Genomic DNA, 18,663 nt, shown 5'->3' with positions numbered 1-18,663 from the left:
ATACTCAGTAACAGACTTAAAAGTGGCAATTCTCCAACCAAAAAACCTTCAAAAACAGACTCTAATGAAAAACTGCAGAACTGGAATTAATTTGCAAACTGGACACCATCAAATTAGGCCTGAATAAAGACTGGGAGTGGATGGGTCACTACAAAAACTAATTTCCCTCTGCTGGTATTCACACCTTCTTGTCAACTGTTTGAAATAGGCCACCTTGATTATATTGGCCCATTAGCATTACAGAAGTGATTTTCCCCCCACCCCTTGGTATCACCCCTTCTTGTCAACTGTTGTGAATAGGCCACTTCCACCTTAATTGAATTGGCTTGTTAGCACTGATCCCGCCCCCCCCCCACCTCCACTTGATAAGGCAACTCCCATCTTTTCATGTGCTGTGTATTTATACCTGCCTACTGTATTTTCTACTCCATGCATCTGATAAAGTGGATTTTAGCCCACAAACACTTATGCCCAAATAAATTAGTTAGACTCTAAGGTGCCACAAGGACTCCTTGCTGGTTTTGCTGATACAGACTAACATGGCTATTTCTTTTGTTTTTTACAGTGCAAACACTTGTAATAAATAAATAAAAAGTGAGCACTGTACACTTTGTATTCTATGTTGTAATTGAAATCAATATATTTGAAAATGTAGAAAACATCCAAAAATATTTAAATAAATGGTATTCTATTATTAACAATGCGATTAATCATGTTTAATTTTTTTAATCGCTTGACAGCCCTAATTTCAAATATTAATAATTCCATCACGGCCACATTAGGTTAAGTCACTAATACAGACTTCCAAGTCTAAGTAGCAAGTAATTGTCAGACTTGGAAACAGAAGCTACATTATCTGACTCTTATTCCCCTTCAAGGAGGAACGTTCTCTTTAGATGTTTGTGTGTGTGTGTGACCTGCTGAATTGATATGAAAAAGCCAGGAGAAAATACAGCACCCCCTAGATGAGTCATAGACACCTTCAGTTTTTCTATTCTTATATCATGATCCAACGGTTGGAAGTCGAAGCTAGACAAATTAAGACGGGAAATCATAAATTATTGACAGTGAGGGTGATACCAGAGACTCCATTTTAAAATCCCTAGATCCCTGGTTTCCATTTTAAATAAGCAAGAGTCATTCCATCAATAGATGGAAGCTGCAAGTCACAGAGCACTAAATGTAGAATTGTCAGGAAAACCAAATTGGTGAGGAAAAAGGTATGAAACAACCAGTGATTCAGCAAATCATACCACTATGAGGTAAATAACAGTGGCAGGCTAAAAATAGAACTGACAGCACAATAAGGTAAACAAGTAGGATGATGTGTCTAAAAATAGAATTGAGAAATGGTATAAAGGTCAGTGTGTCAGTTAAAAGCTGACAGTTAAGAAGAGAACACTCTCGGAAAAACAGCAGCAGAGGGAGTCTTGTCCTGTCACAGGAGTTGAGCAGAGAGCTGAGAAGAGAGAAGAACTGCTGCCATCAATGACCTGTGGAGACTGATTACCCTCACAGAACATGGCCAGCTCAGCTTCACCACTAATTGGTGAGTGTGCAGTAGCATGGACAGAGAGAGCGAGCACAGGAGAGACAATGCAGCATAGTCAGCAAATGGAGTAAGTCTGTTAGACGAAGTTATAGTCATAGTTATAGTACTGTGTGCGTGGGTGGGCATTAATGAAGTTGTGTTAATTGTGGGGGGAATTTACATATATAAGACTTAAAGAACATATAAGAACTGCTGTCAGTGACCTGTGAAAGACCGGCTATCTGATGTGAGGTGCAGCTACCTAGGATCATCTCCACTGTATGTTGTTGCTATTTGGGGTGCTCTTTAATTTATTGTAGGGATTTGTTTTTTGGTGGTGGTTGTCAGGGATTGTTGTTTGCACCAATAAAAAGATGCCTTGTTGTGGAAAGAGTACTGCATGTGTCAGTCATTTATCGGAAAGCTATATCTGTGTCTTCCAAGTATTTCCTTAGTCACCCTGGAGACCCATAATTAATGAGAACAGATTTAGTTACATTCTGGGGGTACCCTACATCCGTTTTCAGGGTAACAAGCGTAATTAACCATTGGAACAGTTTCAAGAGTGGTGGTTGATTCTCCATCGCTGACCATTTTTTAAATCAATATTGGATGCTTTTCTAAGAAATCTGCTCTAAGAATTATTTTTGGAAAGTTCTCTGGCCAGTGTTATACAGAAGGTCAGACTAGGTGATCCTTGGAATCTCTGGATCTTTATTCTTCCTTGAAACTTAACTTGCTGTCTAATATGTTGAAAAGTGACTGTTTTTCTAGCAGTGATCTAGATTTGCTTATAGATGGTATAACCTGTTTATACTAGGTCATGAATTAAAATGGCATGAGATAGAATAATATTTCCTTCCTCTCCCCCACATTCCTTTTACGTGATTACTTTGTGACAGAAAAATGTGAAAGAATGTCTTCAGGATAATGCAATACAATTTCTTTGGCTGGGATTTAGGTGCCCAAACCCCATTGAAATTAAGTGGGAGTTGAGCATCTCATTCCTTTGGGGTTTGTAACCAGTTAATAATTTGTTGGCACCTAACACAGTTTGTGGCAACCCATGTGGTTAATATGCATTAACTTTAGAAAACTGCGTGTCTACTTTGCAAATGTCCTAGGCTGTCACGCGGTTGTTAGCTTGGAACTCAGTCATCGCACTTACTTTGAGGCGTAAATGATGCTCCTAGTTCTGCCTACATAACCAGATAGGCAAGTTGACTTTCCACCTAGCCCTCTTTGGTTGGACATCTGGAATGTATTGCCCTACTTATTGCTGCTCTGTATGCATATCTGCTAAACACGCTACCTCTCCTTTCTGTAAAGCATTACAGGATAGTTGCCCAGATTTTCTTAGGGTTGGTGTGACATTCTATACCTTGGGGGAGTGTGCTGTAACCCCCATATTCCTCATTTTCATATAATCATGATTTTACATATAAAGCATACCTTGTAAGGTATCAGGGAAAGGTTATGAACTGCTGAAAGTAGTTTCTCTATCCATATATATCATTAATGAATATGAAGTAATGAGAATTGTGTAGTATGGTTGTCACTAAAACATGCGGTAAGTTGGGGGACTCAGCCAGATATTAGCACCCCAGAGGCAACAGCAAGTAAAGTAACCAGCGCCCGGGCAGGGTGTCAAACAACCCATCAACAGCCATTGTCCAGCAAGGGAGCTACAATGCAATGACTCACCTGCATGAGGCCATGCCAAGGGAATTGCTCACCCTTGCTTGGAGAGACTCGGTAATACTCACCTGACTCTGAAAGGGGGGGGGAGGGGGCAAAGCCAAGGGGGAGGAAAGGACATGATAAAAGGAAGAGATGTTTGCCATGCTCTTCTCTCTCTTCCACCTACACCTGCCGATACCACATCAAGCGACTGAAGCACTGATCAAAGAGGAGAGCCTGGCTGAAGAGCAGCCAGCCAGCCTGTGGTGAGAAGCATCTACGTTTGTAAGGGCATTGGCAGTGTTAAGATCAGCTTAGAATGAGTTTTGCTTTTATTTCATTTGACCAAATCTGGCTTATGTTTTGACTTATAATCACTTAAAATCTGTCTTTATAGTTAATACGTTTGTTTATTCTACCTGAAGAGGTGTGTTTGGTTTGAGATGTATCAGTGGCTCTCCTTGGGATAATAAGCCTGGTACATATCAATTTCTTTGTTAAATTGACAAACTTATATAAGTTTGCAGCATCTGGCGAGCATAACTGGACACTGCATGATGGAGATGCCTAGGGTTGTGTTTGGGACCAGAGATATTGGCTAGTGTCATTCAGTTGCAAGTAGTTGGGAGCAGCTTACATGCCAGAGGCTGTGTGAACAGCCCAGGAGTGGGGATTCTTACAGCAGAGCAGGATAAGGCTGGATCCCAGAGTCAAGGACTGGAGTGACCTAGCAGATCACCAGTCCGGATAACACCAGAGGGGAACATCAAAGTTGGATGCAAGGAATAGACAGCTTCTAAGACTTCTGTGTCTTTTAGTATTAGACTGCGTTAAAAATCTATGTTGCATGAACTAAAAAAGACTTCTAATGACGTTTGTTCCTCAAGTGCATTCTCCACAACTTGTGTTGAGAAAGGGATGCCCAACCTCTATGATATTGTAAAGGCAGCCTTTGGGCATTCTTACATATCATGTTACATTGTTACAGATTTGACAAGGATTTCAGTTTTGGCCAGCCAGTTCTCTGTATTGTGCTTCATTAATACCAGCCTTTCGGGAGTCCCAGTTCTTTGTATGTTGTGTATCTGAGTTCTGTTGGTGTTTTCAGTGTCAGGGCTGGTTCAGAGAATGGCATAGGAAAATCTTCTTAATGTACTTTGACTGGGAAACCCTAGAAAACAAGCATGTTTGTTTGCCAAATTACTGAATTTTGTGAACAAGTAATCATGGCACAATTTAATTTTGATAGTTTGTAATATTCAAGTAAATTTAAGCACATTATTTTGAAGGTAGTAAACTGTTTGAGACCTCACAGAGACTTCTACTGAATATTAGAGAAATGAAGGGACAAGTTTATAAATGTGTATATTAATAATATACAGATAAAATTCTACTGTAGGTTTTTTACCTACTATTTTGTTGCCAGTCTTTTGATAACATTCCATTCTGTATTTTGTGAATTGGGATGATTTGTATTTTACTTTGTAAAGAGCTGCCACTGTTAGCAACAATGCCAGACCCAAGCCCAGATAAAAGGAGGGTTCTGCAGCTGGGTTAGCTACACACTCATGTAAAACCTTACTGCACCAGAAACAGTTCACTTAAACCAAAAGTTGAGGAGAGTAGGTGCAGATAGAGCTCAAAAGCCAAGTAGTCAGATCTCAATGAAAGCTGAGAACTTGAGACATCAAATCCTGAAGACCAAGTCTGTAACAAGAATAGGGACGTGGGGAATCCATGTCCTTTGTATAGTATAGGAAAGCTGGCACATGTTACATGAGAATTGAAAAAATACCATCTGATACTTTGCATCAGTGAGGTGAAAAGGTGAGAGAGTAGCAAGATGGTGTCTGGTGGCGCTATAATATTATTGATGAGGAAGAATGCACAAAATAGGTATAGGAATTATTCTGCATAACATTACAGTGAAGAAGACCGTGTTGACTTGGGAGCCACTGAACGACCGAATAGTACCAGCCAGCTGCAAATAAGACCTTTCAAATATACAACAATCCTTGTCTATGCACCAACACATACAATAGATGACACTGAAAAGGATACTTGCTGCACCTGCTCATAAATGTATTGGATGACATGCCTAACCATGACATCAAATTGATGATAGGTGACTTAAGTGCACAAATTGGCAACAGCTCTGCTGATTGGGAAAGAGTGATAGGCACAGAAGTGGAAGGCATCTGAACTGATCATGGTAACCAGCTCATGAATCTCTGTGGCACAAACACTCTAAATATAAGAGGCAGTTTCCTCCAGCAGGAGGTTTTACAGTCTCACAAGGACATCAGCAGTGAATGCAACTGTCAACCAGATAGAACATGGGTGAATATCTAAGAGATGAAATCTTATTTGGGGGGTGTCACAGTCATCGGAGCAGCAATGTTGGCTCAGATCATTATATTTTAGTGTTATAGATGTAGATAAGTTCAGAGTCAAAGAAATGCAGATCAGATTGCACTTTGCAACTGTTCCAGTGTTTTACAGGATCAGGCTGATAAAAGTGTGGACAACAGAGGGCCAAACTGGAAGAAAACTGTATAGAGACAGCAGAAGTAGTAGTGGAGTGCAGAGTGCAGAAGAAAGATGCTTGGATTACATCTGGAACATAGGCAGTGATCGATGAACAGGCAGCACTGAAGGTGAAAAAGTAACCCTGCAAGGCGTGGGCAGAACTGTTCGAGGCAGGTGCAATATATGGAGAAAAAGACGAAGAGATGTAGGCAAGATAAAAATGATTTCACAAGAAGCTGCGGAGGCAGAGGAAGCAGCACAGAAGTGGGGAGACTTCAAGCAGCTCTATAGAATAATGAAAGACTTTGCCAGAAAAATCAGACCATTGCAGGTGATGTCCATGAGAAGCTCTGAGACAGATGCTGAAAATGCATGAAGAACAAGCTGGACTCTGGAAAGAACATTTTGGTTCCATTTTAAACTGTCCAGAGTTAATGATCATGCACAGGTTTGAAGGAAATGCCAAGTCTAAGTTAGAAATAGAAGAGGAACCAATAACACCTGATGAAATTAAAGCACCCATCAAAGGCTTTAAACAAGGAGACGCTACTGGGGTTGACAGAATTCAAGCAGAGATACTAAAGGCAGAAGGTGAAGTTTTGATTGAGTAGCTAACAAAACTCTAACAAAATATGGGTGAAAGAACAAGTGGTACAACACTGGAAAGATGGCATCATTGTGACATTGCCAAAAAAAAGGTGATCTTAGTGCACGAACTGGCAAGGTATTGTACTGCTATCTCAATCCTTGGCAAAGTATTGGCTACTGTTATGCTGAATAGAATCAAGAAGCAGTGGATTGAATATTACGAGAAGAACAGGCTTGGTTCCGTGCAGGAGATCATGTTTGGAATACATATTCGCTCTTTAACAGATCATCAAAAAAAACCTTCTGCTTGGCAAAAACCCATCTTAATCAACTTCCTCAATTTTAAGAAAACATTTGATAGTGTCCACAGAGAAACCCTGTCGAATTTTACTAGAAGCTATGGGATACTGCACAAGCTTATCAACATAATAAGCAGTTAATATGATGGAAGTAGATGCACAGTAAGATGGAAGTAGATGCACAGGCCTAGGTGAGTGGTTCGACATTGTGACCGGAGTTAGACAAGGGTGTGTGTTATCACCAATCCTCTTTGTATTAGCAATAGAGTTGGTGATGAAGTGGGGAACAAGTCATTGTGGATGGTATAAAGTGGGTTAGTGGAGATGAGTTACATGACCTTGACTTGGCTGAAGGCTTTGCTTTACCAAGTGTGACGTGGAATGGAATGACTGCCCTTACATCAGAGGTAGAAGAGGAAGTAGCAAAAATTGGACTGATAGGAAATGCAGAGAAAACCACAATTAAGATAAGAAACTGGACAAGAGATGCAAAGGGGTACATGCATGAAAAAGAAATCACAAAAATAGCAGAGCTCTACTTTCTGTGAGTGTGATGGCATTTGAAGGTGGCTGCCATAAAGATATTCATACAAGATTAAGAAAAGCAAAAAACACTTTTGGAAGGATGAACATCATCTGGTCAAACAGAGGTTTCCACACCAAACTAAAGGGCAGATTATCCCCAAGCATGCTACTGTACGGAGTAGACACTTTGCTGATGGCCATGGCTAACAAAAAAAGAGATCACAGATGGCTGAGAAAGAGGCAACATATTTCCTAGAAAGATAACAAAATAACATGAGAGTAAGGGAGCTGACAAAGCAGGACATGTTAGAAAATATTATTAAAGAAAGCAGGCTCAGGTGCTCAGGACATGTGCACTGTATGGAAGATGGGAGACATACTAAGCAATCATTGAATTGGGCACTAAAGGAAAGAAAAAGAAAGCAAGGAAGGCCAACAAAAAAAAAAAAATTGGCAGAAGACCACCCCGGAAGCTACTGAATGAGCTGGCATCACCTGGGAAGCAATACCATACTTAGTGAGTGACCATAATCAGTGAAGGAACTGGATTGCCTGTTGCAAGAGAAATTGATTTGACAATGCCACAGACGTTTTGTGCACTCAAGCCACCACTAACTGGAAGCGAGAACACCATGTAGGTAGAAATAACTTGAGGTTTATATAAGCATATGAAATAGCTGCAGCTGCAGTTTTGCTGATGAGGATGGAAAGTAAAATTGGAAGAATCATGAGAATGGGTGTAAGTGTGGATGGCTGATCTTGGATCTGGGTGTTCCCGATTATGAGTTTTTGCTGATTTTATGATTAGGAGTTGCTTGTAGTAACCCCTTGCAAAATAATAATTTTCCTGTGAGTTATTAGCTTTGTTTTGAGCAACCTATAAAAAGATTAGTCAGAGTGAATAATTTTGGAGAAGTTCGGAGAGCTTTCCTATGAGCTAGGAGGCTGACATCCAACTCCCCAGCAGCTAGGAGGAAGGTTGGCCACCAAAAACCTGCCACTGATCATTCAAAACATCTCGGACTTTGGGTAACTATATCTGGGTTGCTCTAGACCAGTGGTCAGGCACCTTTCAGAAGTGGTGTGCCGAGTCTTCATTTATTCACTTTAATTTAAGGTTTCGCTTGCCAGTAATACATTTTAATGTTTTTTAGAAGGTCTCTCTCTATAAGTCTATAAAGTGTGTGTGTGTGTGTGTGTGTGTATGTATGTGTGTGTGTGTGTATATATATATATATATATATATATATATATATATATATATATATATATATATATAAATAAACTATTGTCGTATGTAAAGTAAACAAGGTTTTCAAAATGTTTAAGAAGCTTCATTTAAAATTAAATTAAAATGCTGATCTTACGCCACCAGCCTGCTCAGCCCACTGCCAGCCTGTGGTTCAGTTCACCTAGGCAGGCAGCAGACTGGGCAGGGCCTGTGGCTGGGACCCTGGCTGGCAAGGGGCCAGCAGTCAGAACCCCAGACTGGCAGCGGGCTGAGCAGCTCAGCCCACTACTGGTCTGGGGTTCTGTCCACTGGCTCCTGCCAGCCAGGGTCCCAGCTGCCAGCCCCACTCAGCCCGCTGCCGGCCCTGCCCACATAGAGTGGGTACCTATCTTCTCCCTGGTTCTAGACTATTGCTATTTTAGATGTGTGCTTTGAATAAAAAAAAGATTTTTTAATAAAATTTTTGAATAAAAAAAAATCAATAAAAAGATTTTTGGGTAAAGCACTCTTGTTTGTACCAATCATTTATAAAACAGAAGAGCTGTGTCCCTATTGATTTATTCCCTGAATCCACCTGGAGATAGGAAAATATAAGATACGATAGTATCGTGTTAAGAAAACCCTGGGTAACGTGCCCAATGTGTGAGCAGCACAGAGGAACTAAGATCTAAGGTAAGACTGTAGTGAGTTGTTGGATTTAACAGTATTATTAGAAACTCCAGAGCTGCCTCAATAAGCCAGGCAACTAATAACCGGGATTGTAAGGTCAACGATACCCCTTCATATACTATTTGGGTTTTGCTAATTTTAAGTTGCTGAAGGTTTTGGTTATTGATAAGATGTCAGATAACCAGAATTAATTAGTTTATTAATGAAAGTTAGATTAGCAAAATTAATAAATTACCCATCTGGAGAACAATCTTACAGTGATTATATCTTCACTCTGTTCCATTTCTGAGCTCAGTTTTGCTCATATTTATATTACCCTTACGCATCTTTTCTTATCTAGGTTTGTACGTAACATTTCAGATATCAGTAGACTGTAGACACATTTGTGGTAACTGTAACTAGCACACAGTTCATATTTGGCAAGCCTCAACAGAACACCACATTTTTTGACAGATTTTTGACATATTCTGCACATTAAAAGAACAAACGCTACAACAGTTCAACTTTCAAGATAAGGCTTTTAGCATGAAATAGGCTAATTATTTAAATGTTAATATTTTTGTTTTGAAAAAAATAGTTTGTGGTTTTTTATTCCAAGGGACTCATGAGTCCTTGTGAGCAGGAAGAAATAGCTGCAAAGGTGATGGGGTTAAATTTAAGTTTCTAATGCCTGGGAAAGAATAAGGTTTTTAGGTTGGGGCTCAAGCCAAGTGTTTTGTTTTATTTAAAACTTAGCTCCTAGTTAGCACATGAACCTTATTCCTCCTAATGACAATTGGCAGAAGGGTTACATTGCTATTTCTTGTGAAGTTCCAGTCAGGGATTATTGATAACTAGTCCCCTGGAGTAGCATTTAAAAAGCCTTTATTTTTAAACATGTCTTCCACTGCTGGTGAGGGGACTTCATGCTTGTAGAATTAAAGGGTCTTGAAGAAACCACATTAGTAGATAAGAAACTCTCCATCCTCTAATTGTAGCCAGACGTGCCCTCCCTCCCTGCCACCCCTTTGCTCTTTCGAATGCGGTCTGCATAGTTTCCTGTTATGCCGTTACAAAGTCGCAAGCAGCAGTAAGTCCCAAATGATGTTAGATGCTTGCTTAAAGCTGCATTGCTCTATATAATCGATTGTATTCATGCTTATGAATATGTAATCAATTAGTGTAAGGAATGAGTGAGAGAGTATGAGTAACAGCAAATGGCAAAACAAAGAGGCAAATATCGCCTTTTATGGAACCATGGTATTATCTTGGTGACGGTATACATCTCGAGACAGGTGGCCAGGTCAAGGGTACCAACAAGGATATGTAACAGCACGCTAAACTCAGGACCGGACCAGAAGCAGTAGAACCCTCCCGTGGATCCAAAGGGACTTCGGGGACTCTCGTCGCCTCGCAGCCGGTCTCTGGGCAGCTGTAGCCTGGTCAGCCTTCAGAACCTGTGAAATCAAAATCCACCTATGCCCGCATCTGCAGCCAATTAGCATGAATGTGATGTGTGTGTGTGTGTGTGTCAGTATAGCTGTATTAGACAAGCTCAGCTCATGCCAATAAACAAACCTCTGTGCTGCTCATTTCTTGTGGGGGCTCATTTCTTGGCTAGTCCCAAGGACAGGTAACATGATAACTGAAAGGGCTGAACAAGCTTTTAAATTCTTACATTCGTTTTCCATCTTCTAATGTTTATCTTTTGTCCACTTACTCTTGACACACACTGTATACTGCAGATGAAACCTCAAAACCACAATGTTCTGAATGGCTACACAGTTTAGGCAGATATTGTTGCCTGCTCCCTGGAATCAGGCAAAGAAATAACCACAGACAAAGGTTGAATTAAAGCAGTGCTGAGGGCTGATTTATTGCTTGCTTTCCTTATTTACACAATTATACTCACACACACATTCCATGCATACTGGTGACAGGCTGTAGATGCGGACGTTGCTTTCAATCTTAGGTGACTGAGACTGGCCAGGTTCCAGCTTCCCAGAGATCAAACCGCTAGGCAACAAGAGTCCCCGAAACCCCTTCGTGTCTGCAGGAGGACTCTACTGGTTCTGGTCCGGTCCTGAGTTTTTGCTGTCATGGATGACATCTCTCTCTGGCCGCTACTGCAGCAGGTTTATATACAGCCCCATGTACACCTTGATCATCCTTACACGGTAATATTTCGGTTCAAGCCTTGTGATTTGGTTTCTTACACTCATACTATCTCACTCATTCCTTACATATTGATTGCATATTCATAAGCATGAATACAATTAGTAATATAGCTTTAAGCAAGCCCCTCATATCAGCGACGACTTAGGCTGATGTTTGTGGTTCAGACAGAAACTGTGCAAACTGCAATTTTAGACATGACAGGAAGCCTACACAGACTGCATTTGAAAAGCAAAAACTGGGGAGTAGATAGGGGAAAGGGCTGCTCCTCCTCCCCGGGAGCAGAAGCTGTTGCTGTCTGGGGAAGGCTAAACCATGGATGGGGGCCAAGCCATGGATGGGGCCGCGGCCGGCTATAGATATTTCCTCAGCAATAATAGCACCCTTGGTGTCTGTTTCAGGATCATATTTATAATCAAGAACATAGCTGCCTGGATAAGTTTGGACCTGGCCATTTTAAACAGTCTATCGTGATTTACACCAGTGTCTAATGCAAGTCAACCATGTCCATGACTGGTTTGGTCACAGCCCAGGTTTATAATGACTGTGCCAACTGTCTCCTATCAGGGCGGACACAACAAATATACTACTGGTGCAACCCCAACAAAGAGGATCCGTGGAAGAGATAACATTACCATAGTCACATGGAATGTAAGGATATTGAGACAAATAGGAAGGTTGAAAGAACTCATGGACGAAATGGAACAATACACCTGGCACCTCCTAGGAATCTCTGAAGTCAGATGGAAGAACTTTGGAGAGGCATTAACAGAAGAAGGCCATGTACTCTATTACAGTGGAGAGGACAAACGTGTCAACGGTGTAGGATTTCTTGTGCATAAAGATATTAAGGATTCAGTATTAGAATGCCACCCAATATCCAGCAGGCTTATTTCCATCTGTCTAAAGGCAGTACAGTTCGGTATCACAGTGGTACAAGTCTACGCCCCTACAACAGACTATGACAGTAAGCAAACTGAAGATTTTTACAATCCGCTTCAAGACATCGATAAGGTACACAAGAAAGATATCCTGATTGTACAGGGAGATTAGAATGCTAAAGTGGGTACTGATGCACAGGCAGATTGGTGAGATTATTGTGGCCCTTTCTGTAATGCAGTAACCAATGAGAAAGGACTGAGACTTTTGGAGTTTGCCAGCTATAACAATCTGATTCTTACAAACACATTAGGAGCACATAAAGCATCCAGACAATCAAAGTGGATCCAGACAAAGCACCTGATGGTTTACATCACAGTCGGATTGGCTTACATCATGGTGCAAAACAAGGAGCTTCCCTGGTGCTGATATTGGAAATGATCACGACCTTGTAAAGCTAAACTTTTGGCTACGTCTAAGGAAAATCGTCAGGTCAAAGTTCACCAGAATCAAGTTTGACTTAGAAAGACTTAGAGACCGCAGCATTGCGGAGACATTCCAAGCAATGATTGGCAGAAAATTTGCTCCACTGCTTGCTCTAGAGGAAGACATAGAAACAATGACCAACAGTTTCAACGCTGTAATGAGTGAGGCAGCAATAGATATCCTTGGGAAACACCATAAGAAGACAAAACCTTGGGTCACAAATGAAATACTACAAATGTGTGACATAAGAAGAGCACTCGAGAGATAAGAACAGCATGGAGGGAGCTGATAAATACAGAGCAATTGGCAGAAAGATCAAGAAAGGAATGAAGCTGGCCAAAGAGAGAGAGATCGAAAAACAATGCTCTAAAATTGAAGAGTGTATCAATAATAAAAATTACAATGTGGAAGGCTCATTTACTAAAGATCTGGTGACGGAGAGATGGACCAAAACTAACGCAATTCAAGACAAGGAAGGGAGCAGTCTCACAGAAGAAAGGGACGTCATCAATAGGTGGACAAATTGCTGTTCTGATCTATACAACCACCAGACAAATAGAGATCCTAGTGTCCTAGACAGCCCAAATTCAACTGAGGAGGATAACTTTCCAGTACTGCATGAAGAAGTGGAGACAGCTGTGAAATCACTCAAGAACGGAAAGGCTACAGGTTTTGACAACATCCCATCCGAACTGATGAAATTCAGAGGAGAAATAGTAATAGATGTACTCCCCAAGATCTGGCAAACCGGTGAGTGGCCCTCCATGTGGACACAGTCACTAGTCATCACTCTGCCAAAGAAAGGCAACCTGCAGTTGTGTCAAAATTACTGGACCATAAGCTTAATTAGCCATCCCAGCAAAGTGATGTTGAAAGTCATATTGGACAGATTGAAGCCAAAAGCGGAGAATATCATCACTGAAGAACAGGCTGGCTTTTGTGCTGGAAGAAGTATCACAGAACAGATTTTCAGTCTTCGTGTTCTATGTGAGAAGTACTTATAACACCAGCAGGACATCTACCACGTCTTTGTTTGACTTCAAGACGGCATTTGACAGAGTATGGCACGAAGCTCTCTGGGCAACCATGAAGAAGTACAATGTTGGTCATAAGCTTATTCTTACTATTTAAACAACTGTATGCCAAGGCCAGCAGTGCAGCTCTCATTAATAGCACAAGAGGAGAGTGGTTTCAGGCGACTGTTGGAGTCCGGCAAGGCTGCCTTCTTTCCACTGCCATACTGTTGAACATCTACTTGGAATGCATAATGCCCCAGAAGATCACATTTGCACAGTCAGCACTGGGGGGCAAACAATTTCAAATCTTCGGTTTGCTGATGACATTGATGGCCTGGCAGGTAGTGAAGATGAACTTGCCAACCTTGTGAAACAATTGGATGAAACCTCCCCAAAATATGGCATGGAAGTCAGTGCAGAGAAAACCAAGTTGATGACAAACAAACATGACCGGATCAGCTCATATATCACTGTCAATGGACAAGAGCTGGAGACAGTGAAACAGTTCAAGTATTTGGGGGCAGTCATCACTGATGAAGGATCAAAGGCTGAAATTCTGGCAAGAACTGCAACAGTGGCAAAACTAAAGCCAATTTGGAGGAACAAGAACATCTCCCTGGAATCCGTACTGAAACTGCTGCACGCATTGGTCATTTCTTTTTCTATATGCGTGCGAGACGTGGACCCTTATGGCAGACCTTGAACAGAAAATACAGGTAGTAGAGATGAAATACTTCCATAAAGTTCTGGGCATCACCTACTTAGACCACGTCACTGATGAAGATGTCATATAACCCAGCACGTTGCGTGACGATGTTACAGAAGACCACCTGATGACTGGGAAGAAGTGCAAGTTGAAGTGCTATGGCCTTGTAACAAGATCATCTGGCCTATCCAAGATTATCCTTCAAGGGACAGCACATGGGATGAGAAGAAGAGGTAGCCGGAAGAAGAGATGGATTGACAACATAAGAGTGGACAGGAATGGACACTTTACGGAGGCTCAAGCACTGACACAATTGTCGGGGTGGAGACCATTGGTTGCTTGCTCATCAATTATGGTGACCCAACGACCAATGCGGTTATGGGAGTGGTGGTGATAATGGGATTAGACAGTTCATTTCCAAGTGACAAATAGGAAGGAAGAGCCATCTGGAAAACTTGCTTGTCAAACAGCACTTGGGTTTTAGAGAAATTTGCCCCTGGCCAGCAGATGATTGGGGAAAGATTAAATAAAAGTACTGTAGTCTATTAAATACCATTTCTGATCGTGTCTGCCAGTGGGGATTGATTTGAGACAGTGATTAGTTTTATTAGTTCCTAGGCAACTGAAGCCCCTATTGCTCTTAAGAAGTTTCTTCTGCCCTCACATTAATGCTAATAACAGCCCCTTTTCTCAGTGGTTGACAGAAATGGGAGATTAATTGCAAAAGAGAAGATAGTTAAGGGTCAGGACTGGGAGTAATACATTACTACTTTAAATATGCATAATGTCCAGAAAAATGAATGATAGCACTAACCGTAATGGTAGCATCCATGCTGTGAGTTAAATACTTTTTAAAAATTCATTTTTTTTCAAGAAATTATAATAATTCAAAACAAAACTTTGTTGCCGTATATTCAAACCTTTTGTGATCATGTCAAGAGGAGAATCTAGAAGAAATATGTGACGTGTCATGTCAAAAGGCTATGTAAGATAGACCATAGAAGAAATGCTAATATATCCAGGGCATAACTCACTTTCTTGACTTAAATTTATGACTAAATAAGGTAGATTTTAGCTGCATACGTGCTAACAAATAAGAAATGTGCTTGTTAGGTAAAATGTGTTTTGGTTCTGCTACCTAAATAACAAATTATGAAACTGTAAACAAAACCACAAGGAAGAAATAAGAAGTTTGATTTATAGTAAACAACATAATTGAGGGAACTAAGATAGGTACCAAACCTGAACCAGACTTCCGGAAAGCTTTGTGTAGTTATGTTAAGGGTATGTCTACACTACGAAATTAGGTCGAATTTATAGAAGTCGTTTTTTTAGAAATCGGTTTTATATATTCGAGTGTGTGTGTCCCCACAGAAAATGCTCTAAGTGCATTAAGTGCATTAACTCGGCAGAGCGCTTCCACAGTACCGAGGCTAGAGTCGACTTCCGGAGCATTGCACTGTGGGTAGCTATCCCACAGTTCCCGCAGTCTCCGCTGCCCATTGGAATTCTGGGTTGAGATCCCAATGCCTGATGGGGCTAAAACATTGTCGCGGGTGGTTCTGGGTACATATCGTCAGGCCCCCGTTCCCTCCCTCCCCCCGTGAAAGCAAGGGCAGACAATCATTTCGCGCCTTCTTTCCTGAGTTACCTGTGCAGACGCCATACCACGGCAAGCATGGAGCCCGCTCAGGTAACCGTCACCCTATGTCACCTGGGTGCTGGCAGACGCTGTACGGCTTTGCTGCACAGTAGCAGCAACCCATTGCCTTCTGGCAGCAGACGGTGCAATACGACTGGTAGTCATCCTCATCGTGTCCGAGGTGCTCCTGGCCACGTCGGCTGGGAGCGCCTGGGCAGACATGGGCGCAGGGCCTAAATTTGGAGTGACTTGACCAGGTCATTCTCTTTAGTCCTGCAGTCCTATTGAACCGTCTTATGGTGAGCGGGCAGGCGATACGGACTGCTAGCAGTCGTATTGTACCATCTTATGCCAGGCAGGCAAGAGATGAAGATGGCTAGCAGTCGTACTGTACCATCTTCTGCCGAGCAGCCATGAGATGTGGATGGCATGCAGTCCTTCTGCACCGTCTGCTGCCAGCCAAAGATGTAAAAGATAGATGGAGTGGGTCAGAACAAGAAATAGACCAGATTTGTTTTGTACTCATTTGCCTCCTCCCCTGTCTAGATCACACTGCAGTCACTCACAGAGAAGGTGCAGCGAGGTAAATCTAGCCATGTATCAATCAGAGGCCAGGCTAACCTCCTTGTTCCAATAACAACGATAACTTAGGTGCACCATTTCTTATTGGAAACCTCCGTGCAGTCCTGCCTGAAATACTCCTTGATGTACAGGCACACCCTCTGTTGATTTTAGCTCCCTGAAGCCAACCCTGTAAGCCGTGTCGTCAGTCTCCCCTCCCTCCGTCAGAGCAACGGCAGACAATCGTTCCGCGCCTTTTTTCTGTGCGGACGCCATACCAAGGCAAGCATGGAGACCGCTCAGCTCACTTTGGCAATTAGGAGCACATTAACCACCACACGCATTATCCAGCAGTATATGCAGCACCAGAACATGGCAACGCGATACCGGGCGAGGAGGCGACGTCAGCGCGGTCCCGTGAGTGATCAGGACATGGACACAGATTTCTCTGAAAGCGTGGGCCCTGACAATGCATGCATCATGGTGCTAATGGGGCAGGTTCATGCTGTGGAACGCCGATTCTGGGCTCGGGAAACAAGCACAGACTGGTGGGACCGCATAGTGTTGCATGTCTGGGACGATTCCCAGTGGCTGCAAAACTTTCGCATGCGTAGGGGCACTTTCATGGAACTTTGACTTGCTTTCCCCTGCCCTGAAGCGCATGAATACCAAGATGAGAGCAGCCCTCACAGTTGAGAAGCGAGTGGCGATAGCCCTGTGGAAGCTTGCAACGCCAGACAGCTACCGGTCAGTTGGGAATCAATTTGGAGTGGGCAAATCTACTGTGGGGGCTGCTGTGATGCAAGTAGCCCACACAATCAAAGATCTGCTGATATCAAGGGTAGTGACCCTGGGAAATGTGCAGGTCATAGTGGATGGCTTTGCTGCAATGGGATTCCCTAACTGTGGTGGGGCTATAGACGGAACCTATATCCCTATCTTGGCACCGGAGCACCAAGCCGCCGAGTACATAAACCGCAAGGGGTACTTTTCGATAGTGCTGCAAGCTCTGGTGGATCACAAGGGACGTTTCACCAACATCAACGTGGGATGGCCGGGAAAGGTGCATGATGCTTGCATCTTCAGGAACTCCTGTCTGTTTCAAAAGCTGCAGGAAGGGACTTTATTCCCAGACCAGAAAATAACTGTTGGGGATGTTGAAATGCCTATATGTATCCTTGGGGACCCAGCCTACCCCTTAATGCCATGGCTCATGAAGCCGTACACAGGCAGCCTGGACAGTAGTCAGGAGCTGTTCAACTACAGGCTGAGCAAGTGCAGAATGGTGGTAGAATGTGCATTTGGACGTTTAAAGGCATGCTGGCGCAGTTTACTGACTCGCTTAGACCTCAGCGAAACCAATATTCCCACTGTTATTACTGCTTGCTGTGTGCTCCATAATATCTGTGAGAGTAAGGGGGAGACGTTTATGGCGGGGTGGGAGGTTGAGGCAAATAGCCTAGCTGCTGGTTACGCGCAGCCAGACACCAGGGTGGTTAGAAGAGCACAGGAGGGTGCGGTACGCATCAGAGAAGCTTTGAAAACCAGTTTCATGACTGGCCAGGCTACGGTGTGAAAGTTCTGTTTGTTTCTCCTTGATGAAACCCCCCGCCCCTTGGTTCACTCTACTTCCCTGTAAGCTAACCACCCTCCCCTCCTCCCTTTAATCATTGCTTGCAGAGGCAATAAAGTCATTGCTGCTTCACAGTCATGCATTCTTTATTCATTCATCACACAAATAGGGAGATGACTACCAAGGTAGCCCAGGAGGGGTGGTGGAGGAGGGAAGGAAAATGCCACACAGCACTTTAAGCACAGCACTTTAAAAGTTTACAACTTTAAAATTTATTGAATGCCAGCCTTCTTTTTTTTGGGCAATCCTCTGTGGTGGAGTGGCTGGTTGGCCGGAGGCCCCCCCACCGCGTTCTTGGGCGTCTGGGTGTGGAGGCTATGGAACTTGGGGAGGAGGGCGGTTGGTTACAGAGGGGCAGCAGTGGCAGTCTGTGCTCCAGCTGCCTTTGCTGCAGCTCAACCATACACTGGAGCATACTGGTTTGGTCCTGCAGCAGCCTCAGCATTGAATCCTGCCTCCTCTCATCACGCTGCTGCCACATTTGAGCTTCAGCCCTCTCTTCAGCCCACCACTTACTCTCTTCAGCCCGCCACT

General features: G+C 42.8%; 1 protein-coding gene across 5 annotated transcripts in view; it reads left to right on the top strand.

Moving 5' to 3' along the window:
* The window catches only part of ATF7IP2 (activating transcription factor 7 interacting protein 2), a 56,303-nt gene that overhangs the window by 5,860 nt on the left and 31,780 nt on the right, over positions 1-18,663 (top strand). Inside the window, exon 1 of one of the 5 annotated variants that reach the window (XM_073362470.1) lies at positions 403-1,549. The exons of 3 other annotated variants lie outside the window; for them this stretch is intronic. The gene's annotated coding sequence lies outside the window, so the exon portion shown is untranslated. Of the gene's footprint in view, positions 1-402; positions 1,620-18,663 lie in introns of those variants that run through there. One more of the 5 variants, XM_073362469.1, reaches the window with a different exon arrangement.

The sequence above is a fragment of the Lepidochelys kempii genome, chromosome 10 (genome assembly GCF_965140265.1).
Source record: "Lepidochelys kempii isolate rLepKem1 chromosome 10, rLepKem1.hap2, whole genome shotgun sequence".
Taxonomy (NCBI): domain Eukaryota; kingdom Metazoa; phylum Chordata; order Testudines; family Cheloniidae; genus Lepidochelys; species Lepidochelys kempii.
The sequence above is the reverse complement of the archived record's forward strand: the minus strand, read 5'-3'. Positions and strand labels throughout refer to the sequence as shown.